The 19,601-nt window shown below is 34.3% G+C and overlaps 1 protein-coding gene across 1 annotated transcript in view; it reads left to right on the forward strand.

The window, feature by feature from the left end:
• The first annotated feature begins 1,650 nt into the window (after positions 1 to 1,650).
• The window catches only part of LOC126828264 (G-protein coupled receptor dmsr-1), an 89,626-nt gene continuing 71,675 nt past the window's right edge, over positions 1,651 to 19,601 (forward strand). The window contains exon 1 of the mRNA XM_050557950.2: positions 1,651 to 1,719. The gene's annotated coding sequence lies outside the window, so the exon portion shown is untranslated. The remainder of the gene's footprint in view (positions 1,720 to 19,601) is intronic.

Genomic DNA, 19,601 nt, shown 5'->3' on the forward strand with positions numbered 1-19,601 from the left:
AGTGATAACGTCTTACACCAAACAAATTGCAAAAGACACCAGGAAGTTTCGGAGAGCGATATCTCCTATCACATGTCATTGATGAAACATATGCCCGAAACACATGTCACGCTAGACACTTGTTATTTAAATTACACTGATTTTACACTGATTTTAAATGTTTTATCCATTAGTCAATTTAAAGAAATTTCTATTTTCGAAAAATTAATGATACAATTAATGATCGATGACCGGTCCGGGTCCAGACCAAAAAATCATGGAATTTTAGGCATTTATTTTTCCGACTAGAAGGCAAAAAGGTTTTATCTCCCAAATTACTATTTAACTTTTAATTTTTCACTTTACCCGTCTGCACAAAAAATCTGATTTTTAAAAGCGTATGCAAGTTAAATATATATTTAATAGCGCCTTTATCTGGTGTATCTTTCATTTCATTTTCTTATGAATTAGACTATATTATAACAATAATGTGTGCTTTTTGTTGTATAATAATAATAATAATAGTTTGTTCAGCTATACATATATATTTAATAGCGCCTTTATCTGGTGTATCTTTCATTTCATTTTCTTATGAATTAGACTATATTATAACAATAATGTGTGCTTTTTGTTGTATAATAATAATAATAATAGTTTGTTCAGCTATACTTTTCGATTAAAAAATGTATGTTTTATCTCTTTTTTCGAAGAATTCTATGACATATCTATCTACATCCCTGTCGGGTCAGCCAACTTCGACACAACAGTATGATAGGACATAAAATAGATAGTGAGTAGGTACAAATACTTGGGACCCAAGATGGCGTCTTTGTACACTTGACGTCATATGTTCATGGCGTCATATGAAATTTCTGGCTTCACAGTAAAGTTGTCGCAACTTTATATACTGCTTTGATAAGGGGTCGTTATGACGTCATGACGAAAATTGTTTCTTTTTGATTGTTTGTTAGCCATTTCATTTAAGGTTGTAGATGGATGGATAGCATAAATGCGGGCAATGGCTGCAATAGAAATGCTGACGACGATTTATGGTCGGTCTAGACCTACATTATCACCCCCCAGTCCGAAATTCGTGCCAAATGAGTCAAATTGGCCAAAATTAAAAATGGTCACTTTCGCATTTTGCCTGCATATGTCCATAATGTCTGAGTCTGCATATTTTCATATTGTCTGTACCTACCTGAGTTCCCCCTGGGTGAGCGGTCCTGATCACTTTTCATTGATGGCGCCTGTAGCACAGCTGACAAGGGAGACGTGCCTGGTTGTTCGACTCTGAACAAAAGCAAATGTCCATCTGTGTACACATTGGTGTGTACGTAAAGTAGGTAGAAACGCCAATGTCCGCCAATCATTCAATTATTGCACCCGTAACTTGCGGTATTATACTACAGTTTCTGTTACACTCTTCTGTTAGCTCATGGTATATAAAATCAATTATTTAAGTCGTGCAATTATTAATTTTGTATCTTGAAGCAATATGTGTACCAAATATTTTATTATTATTTTACTCATATTCCCGTAATGTTGTGTGCTATATATAATATATACTCCACGTGGCCACATACTTCAGCTCCTATTGATTTAAAACCGATACAAAACCACACTTTTAATATGAAGAACGCGGATTGCTGTCTCATTTATACCAATGGTGTTGGAACAAGCCACTGGATACAATACATATCCCTGTAATGAAGCTATCGTGCTTATGGCTTTTAAGAGGTAGGAAGATTATTTTTAAAGAATTGTACACATTTTAAACAAACTTAATCTAAAGACAAATTAAGTCTACTTTTTAAAATTTTCTATGAAAGGAGAGGCATTAGAAAACATAAGAGTACATGTATAGGGTTTTGTGATTGATGGTTAATCGACATGGGGTGTAAATTACATAACCACCAACCATTTGGAATGTCGGTACATTGAAAAGACAATACATAAACATTTGTTTTTCACACATTACCGAAGTATATTTTGATAAAAGAATTTCTGCTTGAGGACATAAGTTTGTGAAGTAGCTGTTATTTATTTCTGTGATGTTTGTGTCGATCATAGTTATCGGCTACACATTGTAACGGACTGGTTATACATACATATTGCATGTAGATACTGATGTAGAGTCTACGATAAGTGTTTTTGTTTTTACTTTGATATACCTGAGGGTAAAATTCCACTTAATGTAACAAAAATATATCAACATACGCCTGCAATAACAAAAACAACCCATTAGTATTGATATCTAGATAACTTATAAAAGTCCTCAAATAGACATATTAAAGGTGTTTAGTGTTATAAAATGCAAGTAAATGGTCATTATTAAAGGTGTTTATTATTATAAAGAGTAAATAAATAGGCATTATAAAAGGTGTTTATTATTATAAAGAGTAAGTAATTGGACATATTAAAGGTGTTTATTATTATAAAATGTAAGTAAATGGACATATTAATAGTCTTTATTATTATAAAGAGTAAGTAAATGGACATAATACGGGCCTTTATTATTATAAAGAGTAAATTTTATCCGATTTTGACGAAACATCGCGTGTTAGACTTAACATCCATTTTTAAACTTGTGGACCCTCTAGAGGTCACAATTTTTTTCCGATTGTAAAAACCGTTCAAATATATCACTGTTCGAATGTCGTGAAAATCGGACCAAATAGGTGTCACATTTTTTATCCGATTTTGATAAAACTAAAAACGTATGTTTATATCCCAAAGATCTCAGTTCCCTTTGATATTCGCGCATATCAAACCGTAACTTCCTGGAGTATGGCCCCTGGTTGTAAGAAAAATCGCAATTTTAGCTTGTGGACCCTCTAGAGATGACAATTTTTATATGATTTTAAAACCCTTCAAACAAATCACCGTTACACCATAAGGACGGTTGAGTTTGAATTTCGTGAAAATCGGACAGAAACAGCACGACAAAATGTTCGCAAATAGTGTAAAAGTGTAATACCAAGGTTGTGGGCCCTCTAGAGGTCACCATTTTTATTGGATTTTGATGAAACTTAAAATATTGGTTCCTTTCGATACTTGCGATTATGGATTATAAGCCTTGATTGTACGAAAAATCACCTTTGTTTTCGCTTGTTCTCTGTCCAACTCTTGCAAAATGTGGGTATATCTTGTGTGGCAACCCCTTTGTTATCATTATATAGAGCGATGAAATTGACATAAGGCGAGTATTATTATGAAGAGTAATTAAATGAGCATAATAAGGGTATTCAAAACAAAACACAACACAAGGTATATATGGATAGAACTACCTCTCTGTTTTTAATAACGACGTTTCGTAACACTTACAGGTCACGTTTTCAAGTTCAGGGTAATTATTATTATTATTACGATTAATTAAAGACGCTCTATTATACAATTTAATATTATCATTCCCTTATTTCAATTTAACCCAAAAATCATCTGAAATGTGTTCTTTATTTAGTAGCTAAATGATGATAGACAATTACACAACGTATAGGTTTGATACAATCTCAGTTATTGTTCAGACGTCAAAAGTCGATTGCCGGGGTTGTATCATATCAATAGCAAAAAATTTGAATTTGAGATGGCCATAACTTCAGTGGTCGATTTTTAATAATTTAGGGGTCAACGTGTTGTTTTGAAACGTTATTTCCTTTGTTATCGAAAGGCGTGTACCAATTTTTGAGTCACAGTATAAAAGAGACAGTTCTAGTCTCTAGAGACGTAATCAAATAAGACCGAAATATCTCTATCTATATTGGAGGCTCAGTGTTATCGTATAGAGACGACTCCTATTTAAAACTGAATAAACTCAAATTGAAACGTTTCTACTTCAATTAACTATGCTGACAAAAAAATGAACATATTATGTGATTTGAATGAAAGTGTATATTATTTAAGAGAAAGGAATCGGCTTTCAGGCTTCTCGTCTTCCAAATATTGATAATAATTCAGATATAAAGACATTTCCCAATGAACATGGATTTAGCAAACATTTCAGAAACGAAATGAAATAAGGTTTAACCTCCTACTTTTCTGCACCGACTGGGCTAATAAAAACGAGCTATAATGGAAATGTTGACCGGACACCGACGCTACGACATACTCTTATATCGAATTCCAATAGTCAAGGGTTCTTTTACGTGTACGCCAGCGTGTATGCGAGCTTTTGTCCCATCCGAACGACTATGCGTTGTCCCTTGTCAGGCCGTCCGTCCTACCCCACTGGCGTTGCAAGTTGGTTGTCTTCTATGACAGCTACCAACAAATACCAAGTCTTTATTTAAGACCACTATAGTGTTTGTTGTGACACTTTTATTTCATCCAATCACCAAATTCTCACTTATAGTAGCGGGGACGGGTGGCCCAATGCTCTAATGTGCGCTTTAAATTAAAAAAAGGTCTGTAATTGAGTCAAATGGCATGTTCTCGTAAGATTTCCCCCACCCCTAAAGACTCATACGCGCAAGCTAATTATTGAATTAAAACTGTGCCCTATATAATATAGTTTGTGTTGAGTGGACATTCAACCTCTCGCCAATTGTCGTCGTGTATCAATACGTGTCCGTCCTATAAAAAATACTTACGAAGTCTGTATAGTTAAAATGCGTCTCTTTAATCATCTTGAATAACTGAACTTATTTTCTGAATTCCAGTCGTCTAACGACCGTACCATGGTCCTGAAAATATCATAATATTGTTGCCAATGATCAACATGTGTCTGTTGGTCTAGGACGACTGTCGCTTCCAACACAATTGATCATGAGGTACTAATGTACTAATGAATAGGCTAAAAGCTGGATGTTTTAAAGTTTTTTTATTATTAATGTAGCTGTCTGAAAGACATCAATCAGTTATCTACCAGAGGACCACGGGGGTCAGCCTTTGGCTCAACTCTCTTCCCAATGTTTACTAAGCAGCTGTGCGATAGTCTAGACTCTTATATCACCACTTCTATGCAGATGATACACAACTTTACGACGACTCATCTGTTCTTGGGGCTAATCAAGCAAAGGTATACAAAAAACATTACATCCACTATCCAAGAAATTCAATTATGGATTGATCATAATGTTGGAACTAAATGACGATAAGACAGGTACAATGAATTTGAGAACAAATTCAAAGCTAACATAAAATGTATTAAAAACTGGTATTGTATTTGTATGACGATATATTTTAACTGGTATTGTATTTGTTTGACGATATATTTTAATATATCGTCATACAAATACAATACCAGTTTTTAATACATTTTATGTTAGCTTTGAATTTGTGCTCAAATTATTAAAATATATCGTCAAACAAATACAATACCAGTTAAAATATATCGTCATAGAAGTGGTGATATAAGAGTCTAGACTATCGCACAGCTGCTTAGTAAACATTGGGAAGAGAGTTGAGCCAAAGGCTGACCCCCGTGGTCCTCTGGTAGATAACTGATTGATGTCTTTCAGACAGCTACATTGATGATAAAAAAACTTTAAAACATCCAGCTTTTAAAACGAGAACTTCTTTTACGGGGAATTTGTTTCATTAATGCTGGTGCACAGCTATCAAAGTCTACAATTTTATTTTGTATAATAATTAGATATACGTTTTCAAGATAAGATGGGAAGTGTTACGGGTCTGGCAAGTTATGCGATGTCTTACGCTTCCATTATGCTTTATGTGGGGGAATATTAGCGCAAAAGATCATCAACATGTTAAGCCATACCCGATTCAATATCAATCTCATGCTTTTTTCAGAAGGCCAAAAGGTTGAATGCTACGATTTGAAGTATCTCTAGATGATCTAATGAATTTAATAACACACGTGACCACATCCTGTAGTTTGGATACGTTTTCTAATCGATTATTTTGTGCATAGGTTAGGAGAGAGAGAGAGAGAGAGAGAGAGAGAGAGAGAGAGAGTTTAACGTCCACTCGACACAAACTTGGTCATTTCGGGACTAACATACGGTTTAATATTATTTACATAATTCGCTTGCGCATAGGGGTCTTTAGCAGTGGGGGGAAACCGGGGGCCCCGGAGAAAACCCACGAGGTTGGACAGGCGATCCTACTCCTTGCCACGTACAACCGGGGATTCGAAACCACGCCAGTCGACTAAATGACAGACCTTATGATACAGCGCACGCACGCTAACCATTCAGCCATCCAACCCCCGCATAGGTTAGGAACTGCCGTGGAAAATGTTTTCCTTTAATTACATTGTTTGTTTGTTTTACATTTTTATTTCCAGAACAAAATATGGTATTTTTAACAAAACAATTAAAACGTAGTATGTTTGTTTGTCGATTATTTTATCACCTGATATTTCACACACATCAGTTTTATTTTATGTATATTTGTGGAGGTGTAATATATATATCAATTGCGTGTGTCGCCTTACTTAAAAATCTGAATGTTTACGGTATATTGATCAATCGATCAAAAAGAGATACATTTCAAATAGCAAAAAAAAGGAAGACTAATTTCCCCGTTTTCTTCTTTCTTGGCTTTTTATTCTCTAAACTTATTCATTAGACATGCCTATGCATTCGAGGCCATTTTCATCTTGTTTTGCTATTTCCTTATAACGTTTGTTTCCATTAGTGTTATTACAGAAATTATCAGTAAACAGTACAATTGCTAATGTAAGGTATCTCTAACAGCGTGGGTATTTGCATAGGCTATTGACGAATGGCACTGTTTCCCTTTGCGAAAGTCCACGAAATTGTTTGATTGACGTTGTTTGATTGACGTTGTCGGATTCAGACTGATGACGAGTCTCGCAGTGCGCTTACTCTTTTTCGAAACGCCTGATACAATGAGAACCTACGTTATTATTATTATTATTATTACAGCATATTTATAGTGCACCCTTTCATATAACATGTTCAGGGGCACTTTACAAAGTGACAAGGTAAATCACACATAAACAACAAGATTATGGGCATGTTAACGATTGTATACAGAGTCAGTTAAAAGCCTGATTAAATATGTGTTTTAAGTTGTTTTTTAAAAGAATACAGAGATGTACAACATCTTAAACTAAATGGTAGATTATTCCATAAAACAGGTGCTTGATAACTAAAAGAGCGCTGACCATAGGAGACTAGTTGAACAGTTTTGGGCTTTAAAAATAGTTTATCGGATGTACGTAATGTTCGGCCAGGTGTATAAAGTTCTAAAAGATCTGAGAGGTAAACAGGAACTAAATTATTTAAACATTTAAAAGTAAGTAATAAAATCTTAAAATCAATTCGAGATTTAACAGGTAACCAGTGTAAATTATATAAAACAGGAGTTATGTGGTCACATTTAAGTAACAAGTCTAGCCGCAATATTCTGTACTTTTTGTAATTTATCTATAAGCTTTAAAGGTAAATTAAAGTGAATTAAAGTTATCTAATCGAGAAGTGACCAGAGAATTGACAAGTGACTTAGTGGCCTCTACAGTTACACATTTACGTATTTTACCTATATTTCTAATATTAAAATAGCACAATTTACAAATATTATTTACTTAATTACACTAATATGTCTTTTTGTATGTATGGACTTTAAATTTGCTTACTTTTAGGATCTGTGTAACTTGTTAAAGTTTTAGTGCAGTCTGTTAATGAACTCGTAGACACACAGAGTGATCTCCCATAGGAAGTGTTGCGAAGTTGTTGGATTAAATTATTGATAACTAATTGGATGCACGTCTCGTGCTAGCATGGGTTAATAAACAATATTATCTAACACTGTACTGGATAAAGTATTTCTGTAATAAGTAAATATAACGGTTATATTAGATGCGGCTGTCCTACCATGATGTATTATTGATGTACATTCATGTTAATAAACGTAGCTAATGTTGTGGAAAGGAGATTAATCAGAGATAACTGACATACGAATCGCATTGTAAACCCATTTATTATTCGCAAATAAATATTACAGTTGATGGCTAAGTTTAACATTATGCTTGGATGTTATTCAGAAATCCAACTCGAATTACCAACAGTGCTGTTTAAGATTCTGACTCACATCTATATTACAAACAACAATGACTCCTGAAAGGGAATAACTATTTTATGTTCAAAAATATTGATATTAAAGGCAATGAACCTATTCTAAATCGGTTGATCGAAGCACAGTCCAATGTTCGTCTAAGGATTTTCTTTTCACTTCATTAAAGTGTTCCGCTTCGATAATAATATTGAATTATATCCTGTGAAGAAATAAAGGAAATGTAGATTATAAATTATTAGGAAACGGCAATCTGAGAAACGTCTGAAAGAACGGCCGAGGGTTGCTATGCACAGACAAATCGGTGGACGGCTAAGTATTTATCCATAACGTCACGAATAAATAATTAAACTATAAAAATAGCCATGCAAAGCTTGGACATACTCCTACACATACCTATGTATTAGAAACAACGATAACCATAAACGGCAGCTGACCTTTTCTTGACCAATTTTGATTCTTTATGCCTCCAAGAAAGATAACATTTATCGTGTTCACAAAAATGATCGCCTCTATCGCGTTCACGGTGTTTGTGTTTTCGGAAGAATGGAGGTAAGTTAAGGTCGCGGCACTCTGAATATCAATATAAATCTTTCGTGCGAATAGGCAACATATCAAAACATCCCTTTTGACATTTCACTTTTTCTAGAACCCTTATCCTTTAGTGCCACCTGACATGTGACATATGACTAGATCTTACATCCTTAACATTTAGTGCTCTCTGTTAAAAATATAAATTAATATCCACGCAGTTAAAATATATATCATTTTCTAATGGGCCTAGTGCAATATTTTGTAATTTTACTGCTGTTACATTAGTCTGTAACATTCTAACCTTGAGTTGACATAAACAAATGTATTGATCGGTCCACGATATAGAACGATAAACCTCGCGGTGATCGCAAATAGCTGTCCTCCCCTACAGATACGGGTTACATAAAAACCATATTTAGAGTTCTTTCATAAAATATATATATATATATATATATATATATAAGATAGCCACCGAATCTGGAATGCCTCCTAACAAAAGCAAAATTCAATTCATCTAACACAAGGACCGGTTTTTATGTATCTAAATGCCCGGATATTTGATGTAAATGTTCCGACCATATAACGCCAAATAACATATATAATTTTCATAACTTTACGTTTAGCGTCAACGACAATATGAATTGTGACACAAAAAAATCTTATATTATATGTCTTGACTTGCAATGGTTGTGAAAAATTTTATATCGGGGAAACGGGCACACATATCCCTTTATTATCTTCCATTCATTGTTCCTAAACTGTACCCATATACAACAGATTAACACGCGTATATACATGGTTTCTGTTAGTTACCTATATACTATGTAATCATAGACAATGATAACTACAGCCAATTAAAACCAGTGTTGCTATGTAAATATGTTTAAATATACTATGGTGTCCGTCTATATGCAATGACATTATTTATGAATAGTGCCAAGACGGACGAAAAGTACTTTTAAATGTTAACCAGCCTTGAATTAAGTTTGTGTCGTCATACCTTTTATCTTTTCATCGTTTATTGTTCACGGTAAACGACGAAAAGGTAAAAGGTATACCAACACAAACTGATTCAGACTTGAATTGTAGTTTTATGCGTTCTTGCTTTGACCTTCATTTATGTTCAAGCATGCCTGCCGTTATCAGCTCTTTTAACTACCATATCTTATAAATGGATGAAATGGGGTTTCACTTCCCACTTTTCTGGCCCAACTGGGCTAATGAAGACAGTCATGCAAAATACACAGTGCTATGAAGGAAATTTTGCCTGGACAGAAATTGAATTCCGACTGTCAATGGTTCTTTTACGTGCACGCCAATGAGTACGCGGGGCCTTGGATTTGACGAGGCTAATGTCTGTTTCTTGCGAGACCCTCAGTCATGCGCCATTGACAAGCGGAAACCAAACAGAAAAATCCCGTGGAATTCCAGGAATGGAATCCGGTTTAAAGTCTTGTCAACACAATACTCCGTGGCATCATGGGACTAATAATTTTCATTTACATGGTTGCGTGAATATTTCAAAAATTACTGAGCATGTCTTCTATACAGGGGTCTTGTGGTTATTTGGCGGGGGGGGGGGGGGGTGCGACCAGGTAGAATAAAGCGGGTCTGATCCTGAAAGCTTTGGATGGAAATCCGTAAAGACAGCTGTTTATGGTTGATGTCTGCCTCAGACAAAAGGGGTTGAATGCGAATAGATTTAGGCTTGAGCAAATATAACTGCTTATGATTTGGACTAAATATGGTATTATATGAAATGTGATTATAGGAAGAGATGTAATTTCTGTAAGGTGTGTCCATCATGTAAGGTGTGCAAAGAGGGCGATTGCGCTTCGGCGTATGCTCTGTCCACTGGAGATGTTCGAAATGCTCATAAATTTATTGTTTGGTTGAATATTGTGTCTAGCCTTTAGAGACTCGTGTGCCGACACATATACAATATACCCATAATCGAGTTTTGATCTTATTAATGCTCGATATAATCTGAGCAAGATCTTACGGTCTGCTCGACCGCAAGTATTTGATAAGAATCTCAGACATTTCATTTTTAGATGTTTAATTTCCTTGGTGTATAATTTCTTATTAAATATCAACCCAGAAATTAAATCTCATCTAAAACTGTAAGTCGATTTCCAACCTAGTATAGTTTTGGAACTCGGGGTTAGACAAATTTATGTGATTTAAATGTATTTTATATTCTTGTAGTGTTAGATTTAGATGTACTTATATGTCACATGTACTTTTGTGTGCAAAAATGATATATATATATATATATATATATATATATATATATATTGTCGGCATACCTTTTATCTTTTCATCGTTTACCGTGATATATATATATATATATCCAAAATTATTTGCACAACCACAAAACTGCACTACTTTGTTTCACTGTTTCAAAAAAAATATAGAAAAAAATAAAGGTTAAAAATGCCTAAAGAAAGTATATACTATTGTTTGACTGTCTACATGTTTCGCCTGAGCTTGTCAAGACATACACTAACAATAACAATGACGTGACGTCATGGAAGAATAAACATACAATAATATAATAATGAAGTAGATAATATATAATATATATATAGCATAATATTGTAATTATTTTGAAATGTTTAATTTGGGTTTAAATTTGTCAATAAAATATTGTTCCTTCAATCTCATTTTTATGGGATCTGAATACGGCATCTTAAAGAAAGGGTATATTTTGAACTCGCACTTACCGCAGATATCAAGGTGCTCACTTAAAGGGATCATCTTTTAATTTGGTTCCCTGATATGTTGTCTGTTTTGTAACTTGTTCGTGCAGCCGATGTACAGTTCGGCACAGCCACATATAATTGATTTACCTTCAATTAAATATCTACACGTGCCACAATTATCCCTTCCACATTTTACAACTTCCTTAATTGGACTGGACGATTCAAATTTAGCCCTAGTTAACAGTGATTTAAGGTTTTTAGGTTGTCTTTTTGACGGGATAAACGTTTGTGTATCAATAAGTTTTTTTAATTTATATATATATATATATATATATATATATATATATATATATATGTGTGTGGGTGTGTGTGTGTGTGTGTGTGTGCACACCAAATGTACCATTTTTACACCAAGAAATTTTTAGAGTAAATCACAGGCCAAAATAAAAAATTCTACTCCTTGTCCTGTACAAATTGGGAATCTAAACCCCACTACTTGGCTCAAAATGACAGACCTAATGATCTAAAGCGCGCACTTTTTTACTGAGCGAAGTCCATTTTTAGGTTAATCGATTGTCTAATCCATTCAATACCCAAGCCCTCCGATGTTCTAGAGAGTTGGGTATGGGCTTGGCATGTGCATAAATGCCTAAATAATTATTTAAATAACATTTGAAGCCATAATACATTATGTCCCCAAACTAAACTGTGGAGTTATTAATCATTATTGTCGACATAATAGTTAAAGTCGCCAACAATTACAAGGCTGTATATTTACCAGTGCAAGGTTATCAAATGAATGAGGCTAGTGATGTGCAATTTTTGAATGAGCAGTGACAATGCAGTCTGTTTAGTTACAAGGCTTCTAGTTTATTTGCTTTTGGAAAAGAACGGTTATTGATGATTTGAACACAGGTCAAATGTGTCCTTTGTGTTTTTAGTTGTAGGCTGTCACCAACGTGAAGGAGGGTTTAGAAATAGTTTTAGATGTTCTCGTCTTTTTCATATTTTACATTATCCTTCCAATAGCCGTGACATATTATGGTTCCTCTCACGGTACATACCATCACTCATATGCACTTTGTCAAAGAAATGATATGTAACAATGTCGTGACGAAATTATTGGCGTTGGAACTTGTTTTTAAACAAAATAATTACACTAACGAAAACTATGCTTCCATTGTAAGATCAGTGGACTATTTTAAATTTTTAAAAAAAACATTGCCTAGTTAAAAGTCATCCCAAACTTAGGCTGCCTCTCTACAATTAGCTCCGCCTGAGAATAGGCCCTAAGCTAATTAACCGACATTTTAATTCCTGAATCCACGATTTTAGTCGAAACACTGAGTATGCCTTTTGGAAATTTTTAGAAATATTTATTTCTCTTTTATTTTCATATTGAATGAAATTTAATATGATTATTTAGCCGTTGTGTGTATGAATGATGTCAAACGGATTAGAGCGGAAGCACGAAAATATAGTCCACTAATTATTCAATATGGCGGCGCCCATGAAAGATGTATACGTTCACAAGCGGCTTTGTTTGCGAAGACAAATTTAGGACTATCTAACCTTGTTTTGAAAGATAAACAGACTGAAACTCTAAAGGCAGTTTACAATGATAAAGACTGTATTGCAAAATCACCCATTGGCACATATTATATATTTCGCTAAATTGACATTTGTTTACATAAACCACGTTATAAAAAGCAGTATATATGCGTCATTGGCCGTAAAGTCGATAAGTCCCGCCCCAAAATGATCACGTGAGCGTTTTAAATGGACGGCATTTAGCGCAGTGATGTATTCTCGAGGAATGAAGTAGATGCATCGCTGTGTGCAGTATGGTTAAAAGTGAGTGCAAGACATTGACACGGTAAAACATAGATTTTGTTAATAAAAACAAAGCTTTTATTAGTTTTAAATCTCGGCCAGTTATTGTTAAACAGTTGTTATATAAATGTTGATCAGTTACAATAAACCTAGAAAATAATTTAACGATATATCTCTAAGGTATATGGTAGTTACTTATACTATGTACTAGCTGGAGACTTTAATGTAAGATTTTATACCAGATAACAGCACAGAATATCTACATGCTGAATTCGACACAGACGATTTTTAGCTGAAACGAAAGTCTAAAGATAAAGTGGTCAACAACTTTGGTAGTTCACTTATATCGCTGTGTAGATTCATAGGTTCAATGGCCGCGCTTTAAGAGATGATGAAGGGGAATTCACTTTTGTCTCTCATGTAGGAAAAAGTGTTAATGACTATGTTTTGGCATCAACAAGAATGTTCTCCAAAGTTTCAAATTTTGAAATTTTAAGCAATGACTGCTCTGATCAAATTCTTAAACCTAACCCAGGCACACAGAGGACCAGGTTCCCGGTTACCTATTTAGGGTGCCAGTCTCCGGATTACCCTTTAGGGTATTTTCCGGTATTTAGTGTGTTTTCCGGTATTTAGTGTTTTCCGGTATTTAGTGTTTTCCGGTATTTAGTGTTTTCCGGTATTCAGTATAAAATGGTGTTTTCCGGTTGTTTTCCTGTGTTTTCCGGTGTTTTCTGGTATATAGTATTGCCGCCTGGAGAGCATGTTCCAATGACGAAAACTTAGGCAAGTACAAAAAAGCTCGCCAACAACATAAGGCTCTATGTGATCGCAAAAAAACAACTCCCAGAGAACAGGAACAGTATAATCAATAATCAACATTTTGATACCAACAACAATGTTGATTTGTTGAGATGTCTTAAAAACTTCCTTAATTCTGGCACTTCGAATTCCAGTAGTATATCATCAGAAGATTGGTGTGCCTATTATTTAACAATGCCACAACCACAGTAGATAGAAGTTTTCAAAATGAGGTTTTTCAGAAATTAGAAGAATATGATCAATTAGATAACACAGATGCGATTTCTGGTAATATCTTGAACGAGGTCATTTCAAGCGAAGAAGTAGAAGAAGTCATTAATAGTCTCCAAAAGGTAGATGCTATTGTTTATTTGTCTATTTCTCGAAGGCCTATGACAAAGTTAGACATGATATTTTGAAATTTGTTTTATTAAAGAATAATGTGAAGGGGGATTTCTTTCAAGTGATTAACTCCATGTGTTCTCAGCTAAAGTCCTGTGTCAAGTCAGATCAACTGACGTTGTCAGAGTACTTTGGTTGTAGTACAGGAACAAGGCAAGGGTGTATGATTAGCCCATTACTTTTTACATTATTCTTGAATGAATTACTGGAAATGCTGCAAAAAGATGACTGAATTTTTGTTAATAGTGATGTCCCAAATATTTCAGCCCTAATGTACGCTACGCTGATGACATAGCATCGGTCGCAGACACAGTCGGAAGGCTACAAAAGCAAATAAACTGTATTTCTAATTTTTGCAGCTATTACGGTATGAAAGTTAACTTAAGAAAAAAAAAGTCCTCGTATTTAGAAGAGGAGGTGGGTTAAAGGGATATGAAAAATGGTATTATGAAGGGGAGACAATCGAGGCTGTCTCAGCATATAAATATTTAGGTGTTCTTTTTACCCCTAAATTAGCTTGGTATAGCACATGCTCTCATCTAGCTCAACAAGGAGCAAAAGCTATGAATATGCTTTATAAATCTAGCTGTAAGTTCAATTTAACAACAGAAAAATCCCTCTTTTTGTTTAATAGGATGGTAACACCCATTCTTACATATGGTTCTGAAGTATGGGGCTATGTCGAGTATCCAAATATTGAACAAGTGCACCTTAAATTTTGTAAGAGGCTTCTACACGTCAACTCAAACACATCCAGCATAGCAGTCTATGGCGAACTAGGGAGGCACCCTATTCATGTCACTCATAAGTTTAGAATGATTAAATATTGGCCCAAAATAACCCGGATGTCTGTTGATAGATACCCTAATGCATGTTACAAACTTCTGTACAATTTGCATTGTATGAGCCGCACAACGTGGGCGACACATATCGAAGGGTTTCTAGATAAGTTGGGACTACAACACGCCTGAATAGAACAAAGTGTTGGTAGCATTTTCTGGTTTTTATGTTTAGTTAAGAGTCGTTTATTTTGTATTAGTGAAGAAACTTGGAGAGAAAATTTAGAGGCATCTGAAAAACACTACTTGTATAATAAGTACAAGACTAGCTTAGTATTAGAAAATCATCTTAGTTGTATCAATACTAGATTTCACAAATCTCTCATTAGTCGATTTAGGTGCGGTAATCACCACCTTGCAGTAGAAACTGGTAGATGGTGTGGCACTGCAAGAGAAAATAGAATTTGTCTTTATTGTTTTGAACGACATAACTTGTGTATATTGGAAGATGAAATTCATTTCATCTGTCAATGTCCATTGTATGAGACTTAAAGAAAAAGCATTATTCCACAAGAACATATCCATAATGATTTAAATGTATTGTTTATTCAAGTTTTGTCTGAACCCAACCTTGCCTTAGCGGTCTTCATATATAATGCTATGAAAATACGAGAAAACTATGTTACAAACGTAAAATGAATATAAATGTATTTTATCTACCTTATTATGGCATGGAATATTGATTTATATTTTGAGACTGTAATAGAAAATATTTTCCTTTTGATGTTAATTGTCTGTAATTATATCATATGTACTATGGGCTGTAGGCCTGGTACTGACGTTTCAATAAAAAAAAAGATTAGTTACAGTCACAGATTCAATCAGCATTACATACAATGTATTCTCAATTTTACTGATTGTATTAAAGATATGATTCAAGCGGTATAACGTTTTAGCGAAATGAAAACTACAGATGTCGCAGTATGTAATGATGTTCGAAAAGTTAGATTGGTTCATGCTCAACAATGAAAGTCTGTCCACGTTTAATTTTCGAGAATATAACCATTTGGGAATTTTTTACAAATGGATCAAAAATCTGATCGGGTCCCACGATCAAGGCAGTTAACTCTTAGTGACAATACGAATTAGGTCCCTTGGTCACAGCCGGACAACATCCTTTGTTTCCTTGCTGCGAAGTAACGGAATACACTCAATGAAACGATTGAACATAACATCTGTACGCATGCACAAACGTTTAGTTGTTTTAACAATACACCCACGCCTTCAAGTGTCTTAATATTAACTGTTTATAATACTACAGTGGCAATAAAAATACACTTTTACCTGGATATGAAAAGATCAACGTTTGACATGAATTGTTTAAAGATTAGCCTAATGTTAAAACGAATAGTGCTTTCATTTCTGTATACCAACAGACATCGGTCTATGTAATTTAGAGGGAGAGAGAGACCTCTATAAATCTAATAACTTAACACTTTATTTTAGTCCCATAAATAAATAAATAAATTGTGCAGTATGATGTTTGTTATGTAAAAAAAATCACACTGCCGGATAAAGTACGAGGAAAATATTCTTTAAATATTACAAAAATACAATAAAGATCGAGCTTCAGGAAGATTTGATGGGATTTGAATTCGAAGTTGGTATAGTGGGGAGGGGTAAATTTTAATTTCGAAAATAACGGATTTACTAATAGTCCGGGAGCCCAGTGAAATTTAATCAAAATATTGAGTCCAAAAGGTTTGAGGTCTACAACACATATTTTACCCCTAGATCATTTTGGAAAGCCAAGTCTTAAGTTTTGTAACCTGTGCATATACCAGGGAGCACACCCCCACCCCCCACCTAACCCTCCCATATTTAATGGGAGTTAAAATTCAATGTCCATCTACAATATTTTTTGCAAGCGTTTCACACTTAACACTAAGAAACAGAATGCATGACTTAAGAGCATACAATGTTGTGCTAATGCTACTTAAGAGCTTAATTAATTAGCACTAATTAGTACCGTAATTAAAATTTAGAGTCCATAACTGAAACAAAGCCTAAAAGCTAGCTAACCAAGTCATGAAACCAAAAATATCACTTAAGAGCGACAAAAGTTGAACAAACCTTGTTTAAGACTCGTTCAAAGGTGACAAAGGTCAAAGGTCACTAACGAATGACCGTAATTAAAATTTAGAGTCCATAACTGAAACAAAGCCTAAAAGCTAGCTAACCAAGTCAGGAAACCAAAATTATCACTTAAGAGCGACAACAGTTGAACAAACCTTGCTCAAGAGTGGTTCAAAGGTGACAAGGGTCAAAGGTCAAATTTTAGGTCACATAATGACGTTTGAGTGGATTTGATTAAATTGTCTTGTCCGGGATTATTTTTCTTTCTAACACCATTTCTATGAGTTTAACTGCACAAAATGACTGCTTAAGAGCATGAAATGCTGTACTAATGCTACTTAAGAGCTAATTAATTAGCACTAATTTGTGACCATAATTAAAATTTAGAGTCCATAGCTGAAACAAAGCCTAAAAGTTTTTCCATTTATTTTAAATATTGAGAATGGAAGTATATAACTGGATAACTCTCTGGTTTTAAAAAAACGCAGACAATTAAATTATGAATTAGTCCATATATGATTCGAAACATTTATGTGTTCTCCTTTACATGGATATTTATGGAAAAAAGAGCGAAATTGGAAGGTTATTTTTCGTATAATGCTATCAAGACTGGCTTAATATACTTACAAGATGTTTGTGCTAGATAAGATAAGATGTTAATTGCATCAAAACGTCCATTTAGGACATGTATACATTTATGTTTAGACATACTTGTATACATTTAATAATACATATAACATAGAAAACACATACATGTACACACAAGTAATACATGTACATTCATACAGACATCCGATACTCTTGTTGGCTAATAGTCTTGTTTCATCAATTTTCATTCTAGTATGGATAATCGCTCCTAAATATTTCCAATTGTAAATTAGATTTACTGTGGAGTGAGGCGCGGATTTCGGAATGTGATGCTGTTTTTGGACTATTTCAACACCAGAGATGCTTCTTAAAGGAGGCATAGAATCCCTGCGACCGACCCATGACAATTTCTAGATATCAAAAGTAGTTTAGAGCTGTGATTAATTACAATATTCGATTTGTGTATTCCACCAATGCTACTTCTATTTATATAATATGCGAAGTGGATAATTATTTTGATATAATCTTTGTATTGTCATCATTGTGTTCCATACATTTCTGTCTCCTCGTTAACTGTATGCTTTTTATCTGTTTGTAATAATATTATATTGTTAACGATTGTAAATATGGATCTAGTACTGTCAAGCTTGATGCAGTCTATAGTAACCTGTGATTGTTAAATAAAAGGGTGTTGATAAGAAAATTTGTTCACAAACTAATTGATATGTCCACAACAAATAAATACTTTAATTTTAACAAGCACACACCCGAGACATTATCGACAATGCGAAGGTTATTTAAAATGGCTGTTTCACACACCCCACCACCGTCAAAAACAGAACAAAACAAACAGTGTAGAATATACTATCGCAGGCGCAAATGACTGCCGTTCAATTTGAATTGTTCGCGTATTTCACCAAACGTAATAAACATGTATTATACATTATCTAAATCGGTCAGTTGCGGGTATTTCATTAGTTATATGATCTATTAATTAGACATATATTAACATGACAAGACGATAATCAACCCTCGATGACATCTGATGGGTCTGATTTTACACAAATTTAAATCTGATCTGCTGTTTAACAATGCTTGGTGATTAACCGTAAAAATGGATAAGCGAGACTTGTTTATTATCGTTACAACATACAATGACAACTGAGTCTACAGTGTTATTGAAATGAGTTTTTTCTTGACTCAGCAACTTTACTGAAATTTTCATCATATTCTCTTGACATTATCTATTTTTAACTATTATAGCGCTAAGTGTCAGCTCTTTATCCAATTGATTAGAATATACAATAAAACAAATTCAAAATTGGGCATATTACTTTATATTCATATTACATTAATAATATGTGCTTTCCGACCCAATTTCGTTTATTCAAAAGAATAGAGAGAGAGAGAGAGAGAGAAATGGGGTTTAACGTCCACTCGACACAACTAGGTCATTTCGGGACTAACAAATGGTTTAATTTTATTTCAATAATTCGCTTGCGCATAGGGGTCTTTAGCAGTGGGAGGAAACCGGGGGACCCGGAGAAAACCCACGAGGTTGGACAGGCGACCCTACTCCTTGTCACGTACAACCGGGGATTCGAAACCACGTCAAAAGAATAGAGCTAAACACCCTTTAAACAGTTCACTCATTGAACTATGTCTGGAATTACTTCTTTAAATCGAATAATGCCTAAAAGTAAGTTTAGTCTCCTTCAATTTTAAAATTCCTTGTTGTGGCCTACTGACACTGATAACTTTGCCATACTTTCAAGTGCATAATTATAGCTGACATCAACATTATTGTCACCCGCCTTTCGAAGAAAGCAGGGTACTATTAAAA

This window comes from Patella vulgata, chromosome 7 (genome assembly GCF_932274485.2).
Source record: "Patella vulgata chromosome 7, xgPatVulg1.2, whole genome shotgun sequence".
In the NCBI taxonomy this organism is placed as follows: domain Eukaryota; kingdom Metazoa; phylum Mollusca; class Gastropoda; family Patellidae; genus Patella; species Patella vulgata.